Source organism: Zonotrichia leucophrys, chromosome 3, assembly GCF_028769735.1.
Source record: "Zonotrichia leucophrys gambelii isolate GWCS_2022_RI chromosome 3, RI_Zleu_2.0, whole genome shotgun sequence".
Taxonomy (NCBI): domain Eukaryota; kingdom Metazoa; phylum Chordata; class Aves; order Passeriformes; family Passerellidae; genus Zonotrichia; species Zonotrichia leucophrys.
The window spans coordinates 67735562-67745835 of record NC_088172.1 but is presented as its reverse complement, the minus strand read 5'-3'; the positions used below and the strand labels follow the sequence as shown (position 1 = coordinate 67745835).

At 39.3% G+C, this 10274-nt stretch overlaps 1 long non-coding RNA gene across 1 annotated transcript; it reads right to left on the bottom strand.

Annotated features, from left to right (window-relative positions):
* Window positions 1–1309: 1309 nt before the first annotated feature.
* On the bottom strand, window positions 1310–3546 carry LOC135444942 (uncharacterized). Its single transcript, XR_010439367.1, has 3 exons — window positions 3465–3546; window positions 1723–1784; window positions 1310–1447 (listed from the first exon to the last, which is right to left on the bottom strand). It is a non-coding gene; the product is annotated as an uncharacterized LOC135444942 (long non-coding RNA).
* Between the last annotated feature and the right edge of the window lie 6728 nt (window positions 3547–10274).

The window sequence follows — 10274 nt, the reverse complement described above, 5'->3', positions numbered from 1 at the left end:
CCAATAAAATTTAAAAGTAAGAATTTCTGCAAGTGTCAGCAATTACAACATCCCCTTTGACACCAAATGTTGGCAATAAGATAAAAACAGAGTTATTCTTTTCTATATTAAAGCATCTAATTCTTTAAAGACTGTAACTATAATTTTGGACCCTTACCAAGACTGCCATAATGGTACATGGAAGTGTATAGGTCACAGACACAACAGGAACCTGCAGCAACCATTCGGGATACCTATGGCACAAAACACCACCTGCCATCTAAATCTGAGAAACTTTTCTCTTAGTGCTGTGTTGTAACCAAAGAAGTCAACTGCATAAAGTCAGCCTAATGTTTGAAACCCTGAAAGGCTGACCCAAAATGCACTCAGGTCAGTGAGCCTTTCTGTGTGTCCTCAGGCCTTGTATTAACTTATGATGCCAACCTCCAACTGATAGATTAAATCATTTGCATTACTCATGCAGATATAAACTAACAAATTAGGCATGCAGCAAACTAAGGAATTAAATTTACTGCAGCCTGCCACTACCTGATTTGCCTGGATGCAGTGATTTCTTGTACTGGTAAATTGTAGGGACAAAAATACTCATGGACAACTAGACATTTCAAATATTTATGGATATATTTTTCCACTCATATAAAGCCTTAGTTCTGGCTGACGTTTGCTCAGCTTCTGTAAAATTGTACTTCAGGTAAGAAAAATAAACCTCTAAGCAGCACTAAAAACTCACAACCACCAATCTGAAGTTATGTTAAATATGCTGAAACAAACACCTGTACAAGTATGTGCATTTCATGACCTTGACAGTGGTTAAATAAGTAGGGATAGCCTCTCTTCCATCATGCTTTAGGTCGGAGGCTCCTCATCCAAAGCTTTGGAGTATACAGAGCTTTGGAAGACTAAAAACATGGCAGAAATAAATGGTCTTGTGCTAAAACAAAATACTGAAAGCACCACAGAAACAAATATATTCAATACTTCTGACAGGCAACATCAATAATCAAACATGCATGATTTAACTTCTTAAAATATATTTCTTCAAATGCTTGAAATGATCCCATAATATACCCCTTTAAAATAAAGAAATGTTTATGTCAAAGAAGTTTAAGAATCTCAAGCAAGTTACCAACAGAAAGAAAATTGCACTGCACAAAGTTACCAAAACTGTCACTAGTGAGCAATGTCAGAAGAGACAAAGGCTTGAACTTCTCCATTTTGGGTGTAAAAACCATCAGCAGGATGCTTTCAGAAAACTTGTAAGTCTTTAAGTACCATAGGAGTCCATTCTGTACCTGGATGGTCATAGCTCCAAGGCTGTCAGAGTTGGAGAAGCGTTTGAACAATGCTCTTGAGCACATGGTGTCATTCTTGGGGCTGTCCTGTGCAGGGCCAAGAGTCAGACTTGGATGATCCTTCTGGGTCCCTTCCACCTTTGAATATTCTGATTCTATAAATAAGAAACTGAAGCAATCAGAATTCTTAATTAAACTCTGTGCATAATTTTTATTATTTAATTCTCTGAGCCACACTGAAGTCAAATCTATAATATCTGATTATGACTCCCAGCTGCTACTGTGTATGTTCTGCAATGAACACTTGAATGCATCTCCTATCAGTAACTAATTTGTCTTACTTTGGCCCAAAGCTGTTGTGACTGGAATTTCCATCACTAACACTTTCTGTGCAACCACACTGACAGATATTTGAACATTTCATCCTCACCTTTGATTTTCCTGAGTGATTTTCAGTTTATTTAAAACTTCTGTGCTATTTCCGTCTACTTCCTGTAAAAAAGGCATATACGGTGAGAAACATTGAAATACTTTTCGGTATATAACAAAAAATCTGCAGCAATACTAATTGGCAACAGGTCTGATCAGCATATAAAATACTCCAATGTTTTTTACTCCATTAACCTTGACATAAATAATAGTAAGTAGTCTCTGTGTGACAGGAGTTTTAATTTAGCACTACATCTCAAGTTACATGCATCTTTGAGTCTGACATAGAGCCTCTCTTCTGGCCAGTTTTCTCCCTTGAGGGAAACTGAACAGACAGTAGAACCAGGTCCTTACCATGAAAACAAGGAAGGGTGTTCACAGCATGGTTTTTGACTACAGCCAGTACTATGCTACAAATGACTTGATTTTGTCTTTCAGCATCCATGACCATTTCTGGCTTTTAGACTGAGCTGCTAGACAAAGCTCTGCATACAATGAGCTTTGTGCTTCACATTTCATCAATATCTGAAATGATGCCTGCTTTTTGGCTACTGACATAGAGCTTCAGACTTCAGAGTCTGCAGCAGAACCTAAAATTGTTTTATTCAAACTATTACTCACTTCTCTCAAGACATCTGTTAGTTCCTATATTTTTCAGAAGTCTTTCCAAGTTCCTGCTGCTGAGCTGTTCCATGAATTTTATATGTCAGGGTTATCTACCACAGGCTTTTGCCTCCTTCCAGTGCCTTCAGTATAGTTGGAAGGAGGAAGATTTTGCAGCTTTGATTTACATATTTAGATCAAAGTACTCTAATAGCTTTCCACAGTAGTTTAGGAAAAGGGGGAAAAAAAAGTAATTATACCCATAGCTTTCCGCTTTCTAGAAGGCAAAGCACAGCAGGCCTAACCTGGAACTTGCTAGAGCCAAAGAGAAGATTTCCAGTCATTTGGGATTAGGGCTAGCGAAGGTAACTTATGTATAAACTAGTTTGCTGTATGCCTGAACCACATCATTGGGTTCTAAGGAGATAACTTTTATTTGGCATTGGAGAAATGTGTTTGATGAGTTGACTTTCAGAGTTTGAGCACGAAAAGGCAGTAACAGATCAGTTAAACAGATCTGTTAACATTCCAGCAAAAAAAAAGAAAATGCATCAGACACACTTATCTTTTAAAAATATAAACCTACGTGGCAAGGAACATGTTCTACTTACGTAGCATCGTGAAATGTTATTAAAAGACTATGGGAATGCTCTGGTTTAATTAGAATGTTCTTAACTTATAGTGGGTTTTCCCTTTAAAATGAGGAGTTTTAAATGTTGAATTGCTGTTACAAATGGTATAACAAACTCAGAAAACCTACACAAGGATTCAGCTGAAGTGTGCTTGAAGGTCCAAGTCTCCAAAGGCTGCAGGGGCCATTCCATTTTCCCTTATGGCTACTTAAGGAGTACAAGAGGTTTCCCTCCCTTGCTGATGTGGCTGTCTCCTGTTGGGACAACTATACAACATTGCCATCTGCTGACTCTCTCTTTTCATTACAATACAGACAAGCTCAGCCTTCCCAAAAAAAACACTCTATAAACCAGCAATTTAAATTTAAAGACCTTCTGAATATTTATATCTATTTTTCAAAGAGCAAAAGGGAGGACTTCCCAAAGTGGATATTTTTTCAGAGGACCATGTTGTCATCTTATTGCAGGGGTTCCACACTGTTGTCTCCTTTTCACATAAGTTTCATACCTTCTTGGTGTTTCTTGTGAGCTTCTCCTCAGAGCACTAACTCTTTCTTATTTATAAAGCAGCCAACTGACTCCAGCTCCCCTCAGCCTACCAACCCATTCTTTTATAGCACTCTTCTTCTTATTGGCTACAGCTCTGGCCTGTTAAAGTCAGGCCTGCTCCTAATCTTTAATAATTAGCCCAGCTGCAACTCTTTAGGGGGTAAGATTTCTTTCTATACTACCTTTATTTTCTTATATTCTATCCCCCTACAGGACCATATTTCATTTGTTATCTTGCCATGGGGGAGCACATCTTAAAGAGCTTACACAGGAACCTTACATAAGGCACAGGGACCCTAAGTTGTCCTGCTTGCTAGGAGAAAAAAAAAAAAAAAAAAAAAAAAAGGAAAAAAGAAAGAGTTCATGACTTACTGCTGCGGTTCATTGTTTTCATATCTTGATACCAAGTAAATCTTCTAAACAATCCAAGAATTCTCTTCATTTCCCAAAGCTCTCCGATATTGAAGACCTGCTAAGTGCTTTAGAAAGAAGTGACAGACTTCTTTCTTGTACACTTAGGTAGCAGATCACAGGGTTGGTTGAAAAATTCCACAGGAAAACCAATTATTTCAAATATGTAATTGAATTTAAAGGTGGTCAAACATATTATAAGAACACTGGCTGTACTTATACCTGCAATTTTCACATTATGAAGTTTTTTTTCAGCATTTTGGGGGCTTTCTCGTGCCTGTTTTATTCAGAGTATACTTAATTAATTAAATTCATGTCCTGTCAACTGGTATAACTGCTTCAGGAGACAGTAAGTTTGGAGATATATTTGACCTTTTAGATGCTTAGTCAAACATATGCCTTACATGAGCAACTGCTGTTTGCCCACCATTAACAGTGACACATTATCCCCTGCCCATGCTGACTTTACTTCTAGCTGCATGAAATTACCTCCTCACTTCACACAGCTGGAACCCTTATCAGCATAACCGGTGACAAGGACATGTTAAAGTGCCTTTATTGAAATCTTGTGCTATTTCTTGCTGCACAACAGCCAGAAGAAGAGGAATACAGTTTGTAAATGCTGAATGCACTAATCCTGCAGAAACTTGCAAGCATCTATGTTTTATAGTTTAAGAGGTCCTCACTAGGGCCACTTTCAGTATGTAAATTTTAGCACATGAACAAATTTCTGCATACTCTATACCTTGGATTACACAGCATTCAATACAAGGCTATCTCTCACTGCTTGCTTTGTACAGCACCAATGACTATGAGAGCGGAACCAATAATGATGGAGCCTAGTGAATCACAAAAAAACAAACAAGTAACAACTGTGTTCTGTAAACAAGTATTCATGTTAATATTTGTCATTTTATTAAAAATCAATTACTTGATATCAAGAATTCATCAAAGACTTCTGAATCAATCTTGACTTGACATTCCTGTCTGCATCCAAAATGTGTTCACAGCTGTGGTCATTCCTATATACAAGAGGATAATCTCCAGAAATGTTTTGGTTATTTCAGCATCCAGAAATTTCAAAGGAAATCAGAGAGACAGTCCTATCTCTCCCTCTATAAAGTCACTAGGCATTTCAGCACTCATTTCAAGGATGGATGATGCCAACTTGGAATACTTAAAAATCCCACCCAGAACCTTTTTGTTTCTCCAGGCTAAGAAACAAACAGGTTAAAAATAATGATCCTGTTTTTTAATGTACATTTACTTGCAAAGCCCCAGAATTGCAGCATGAAATACAGAAATAACCTCTATGTCTGTAGATTCCCATCTGAGCTAGTGAGGGTCAGCCTACAAGCCTCCCATTGCAGGGGCAGAGGCTGAGATGCTCTGGTGAGCAGAGAAGAACCCAAACTAAGCACATGTTGTGTGTGAGGGTAAAATAAAGACCACTGAGGGGCAATATCTCAGTGCTAAAAGGTCCATCATGGTAGTAAATACATGGATACATGGACACCAATAGTTCTTCAGAAATCTTACTAGGATGTGTTTAGAATTCATTATTTTTTGCCTGTATTTTTTAAGAGTATTTGCCATTATATGCACCGCCACGGCATAAACCACTATTTCTTTCTTCACAGTCTCTAGTGTGTTCATTTCTTCCCATTTATCAAGAACTTTACACCTCATAGATTCAAGCTGTTCTGAAACAGAGAGCAGTTTTTGCTATTTTCTTCGTCTCATGTCTGCTTCAGGTTTCCAGAAGTAAAAAAGTGCATGCAAAATGTAAACGACAGAGCTGGCAGTGCAAAGCTAGTTGTCATCCAAGGCTGTGTCCATGGGGTTCTTAGCAGGAATACCCACCTGTAAACTTAAGTTAACCATGCCTAGCACCCACAATATTGTCCCCAGTTCTGTTGGGTACACACACCCCCTGTACCCACACTTTATTCCCACCAGGAAATGAATGCTGGCACATTCACAGTGGGCTGTGCCACTCACCTTTCACAGACACCCCCAACCAAAACCCTTTAGCTCTTCATGCAAAAAGAATCAGGCTCTGACACAAAGGAAACAGAGTCAAGGAAGAAATTACTGAGTCCCAGCACAAACAGATATCAGCACACAAGGAGCAGAATGAATAAACTCTACTCCCTTAGGAAAGTCCAGAAAAAAATGCACTTCAGAATTTTACAAGCCAGCTTCACTGTCACTTCACCCATTCACCTCAGTACAAGTCAATAATGTTTTGTTACAAGATCCTACATGGCCAGCTCATGCTTCTGTCCAGCCAGGATCTTATTTGAGGCAGAGACCTTTTTGGCTTTTCACAGCTTGTCAGCAAGCTTGTCGGCAGGCTGTCAGTGTCTGTGCTGCTGCAGCCAGGGCTGTGCTACAGCCCTTGCCAGCTCCTCATCCAGGGAAGGAGAGGAACTGCATGCACAAATAGTGCCCTTCACTCCAGTGGTCTGTACTAATAGAAATAAACTTTCTTTCTTTCCCTGGGGGCAGTGCAGCTGAGGATGCCCCTGCTTTATCTGTCTCCCACACCTGTGTCCAGGTGCAAGGGGAGCTATGGAGAACAAAATAGCCAGGAAAGATGGGTGCAGGGTTACACCTCCAAGGCTTTGCAGATGCAGAAGGGAAGGAAGGAGGAAGGAAAGGCACAGGTGAAGGGAGTGAGAACATGGAAAGGAGGAATTGGCCTTTCTCTGCTGTGTGAGAGCTTCTAGCCTTACTCTCCGGCTTGTCTCACTCCTGCAATGAGCAGCTCAGGAAAATCCTGTTGACTGAGGGGCTGCCCTGAATCTGGGAGGGACTTTCAGACTCTGCAGCAATTCATTAGCCTCATTTGACATATAACAGCTTTGTACCAGGGTGTCAGATTCAGGACTAGGCATTATATTGGGTAATGATGATATTTCAGCATTAAAGATCACAGAACACCTAAATTTCCTACTCTCCAAGCAGTTTGTCAGTGGCAGGCAGCCCTCCTCTCCATCCCTCTGGTCTGGGTGCAGTATCAGCACTCACTCAATAGCTCCAGTGGGAGCCAGCAGCTCTGATGAAAAGTGAGGCAGGCTGGAGGAAGAGAGTGTGAGGGATGCGCTGCTCATGTGGGGAAAGGGCCGGACCGTGCTTCCTGCTGCTCCTGCCCTGGGGCCCAGCAGCCACTGGCTTCTCAAAGATCCTGTCTTTTGTGTGAAGCACTGTAAATGACAGAAGAGCATAGTCTCAACTCCGTAGATCAGAATATGTGACTGGTCCTGGAAGGGACTCAAAGAAATTTATCTAGAGAGAAGAAAATGACGCCTTCTGTTTTAGAAAATATTAAGAAAACTTTATTCAATATTTAAATATACTCACATCGCCCTTCTCTCCTCTGAGAAAATTGTCAAGTTCTCATTTCAGGTTAATATTGATTGAACACTTTTTTAATTGCTTACATTAACACATCCCACATTAAACAAACAAACAGACAACTCAACAAAACAGACCAAAAAACCCCACTCAAACTATATTTGAACAACATTTGTAAAGCTTTGTTCCCTATAGTGCCAGCACATGTTAGCACATGTGGCTCAAATTTCTTGGCTTGGGCTTCTAAATAGAGCAGTAAGACAAAAAGAAGAACAGCAACATTAACAACTTTCTGACTTGGCTATTTTTAATTCCTCAATGTGTAATTGAGGAAGACAGGGAGGGGAAGTTTGAGGTTAACTGAGTTAGTACTTCTGAAATTAGTACCTGGCAAGGAGGAGAAAAGGAGAAACCTTTACCCATTGTTTAAATGCCTTTTAGTTCATTTTATGCAAAACTATTCCTCAGATATGCCTTGGCCTGGAGAGTTCTGTTTGTTTTATTCATTAGCCCCATGGGAGACCCAGAGCCAATGACTGATTTTACTGTTTTTTTAGTGGTTGACTGCAAAGCAATGGAGCTCAAATTCTGTACCATGCTGTAGAAACAAACATAATCAGAGCAGCTGCATTCAGGCATACATTCATTGATGGGAAGACAGTTACACTAGGGAGAAATTGGGCCAGTTTAGCTGCTGAAGAAAATGACACAAAAAACACAAGCACAGCTGGCTTGACTCTTCCTGACACTACACAGAAAGATAAAGAAGATTTGGATCTTTCTCTTCTCTCAAAGAGGAACTTTACATCACCCTATGAACAGCTATTTCCTTATTTACCACTTTACAACTTACTAACCAGTATGTTCTCACACTCTGGAAGAAAATGGCTTTCAGAACAGGTTTTCACTAAGGCCATAAAATGCAGGTGTGCTATGGTCAGACTAGTTATACTTTATCCTGGTGACATTTCACAGGATTTCCTAGTTTATCAGCAAGCAGCTTTTTTAGTTTTTTTACTCTTCTACAACTTTCCAGATTTCTGGTTTTTTATCCTACTTGAAGATCCTCATACAGATTCCTTACAGATCAAAAGACTTACTTATCAAAAGACACTGCTTTCTTGAGCAATACATCAATAGAGTGTAAACCTCAGTGCTGTTACTGAATCAAAGCACTGAGCAAACCTCCAAGAGGGACTGGACTATTGTATGGATAACTACAGCATTCAGGACTGATACAGTGAAGGCTGAAAGAAGCTTAGCAAGGGCACTTGAAAGCACATGATTCAGGGTTTAACCTCCTCATCACAGGCATGAAATCCAGTTACTGTGTTTCTGCCAGCTGGAGGGTTTCATGCCCTGAGACATCTCTAACACTTTAGCAAGTCTTCCACTGACACCTACTGGTTTCAGATAAGGCCAGGAGTAAAAGAAGTATAAGAAATATTGCACATCTGATTTCATTAGATATCAGCACATTTTGATCACCCCAACAGAAAAAAATATCAAAAGCTGAGGCAATTTTTGATCGATTTTCCTTGTGGCCCTTTAGAACCTTAATGGCATAAATTTGTAACACATCTCTTTTCTGCTCAACTCAGAAGTGTTCTATCACTCACCTTTTTTATTTTCTGGAGTCTGATTCATCTGTTGCATTATTTTTAATTATTTCATCACTCTAGACTACAACAAAAGAGAAATTCCATAAATATCTTTTCAAGATCATATACAAAGGTAGATGTAAATAAATAGTTCTTACATACAATGAAGATCATTACACATGCCCAGAGGCCAAATGTTGCTCTAATAGGGCAGAGAGAAACTGAGGTTCAGTGAATCACAGCGAAGTGACTCCAGGTTTGAATGCTCAGTGATGCAAAGGAGAGAAGAATTGACACTCTGTGAGAAGCGAACAGGATTCAATCACTCTCTTCTTTATTAAAACTGCAGCTTCTTTTCCTAAGAGGAAACCTCTTGTTCACTGAACAAGGGAAGCAACTGCACATTGTTAGATGTTACAATAGCATAAAAGGACAGCTTAGCTCTCTGCCTACATATCTATATTCTTTTTTGTTTCCCTCCATCATCAGATTGCAAAAATTCTACCAGACATTTTAACATCTACTAAAAAAAGTTATTAAAAAAAAGATTGTTTATGAAAAGCTTTTCCTCTGCCCACCCTCCAAGGATGGTTTCCCTACACATAGAAAGGATCACACATGATCTGTGGCAAGAGGAAAAAATTCAGTCTTAGGCTGTCAGTAGTAAGCAATGCATGCAAATGACTCAAATTTCAGTTGTTGCTTTTCATGCAAATCTAGCAAGTTGACATTAGGATAGCACATGTGCCCAGACTTCTCTGGAAACAGACTGTCTTCAGAACTGAACAGTCTTATGGGGCACTGGCTTTTTATACCAACAGCTGACAAATCTCTCAAAACTCCTTTAGATAATTCTAGGATGTTTATCATTATTCCCTTTCACCACTTTGGCAGAAGACAAAATGTCATATTCTTCCCCTTTATCTCTAAAATATTTATAAAAGCTTGCACAAAAATCAATCTCTGAATAGCCTAGATAAAATTTGCATGTGCAGGAGCTATAAATATTCCACACTATGCCCTGTTCCATCTTAAATTCATGCCAGTTTGACTATCCCATGGTAACTATCATGAATTCTCTCTGCAGACAAGTATAGACACATAGATTACTGGATCACTGTTAGTCACCTTTCTGCTTACCTTAATGAAAGCTAATGACCCTGAGTGTCTTTCACACTCCAGTATCTTAACTGCAGAATCATGCAAAATACCTTTCAAAAGCACAGTGTAAATATTGTATAGTGCACACACTAAATACAATAGAAACATCAATTGAAAAGACATAAAGGACCTCTTGAGTCACCCAGTCTTGTTAGAGTTAGATTTCCAAGACAAAGAGATGGGTAAAAAAAGAACCAGAAGCTTAGTTAAACAAGACTGCCACCAGTCTTGTTAGA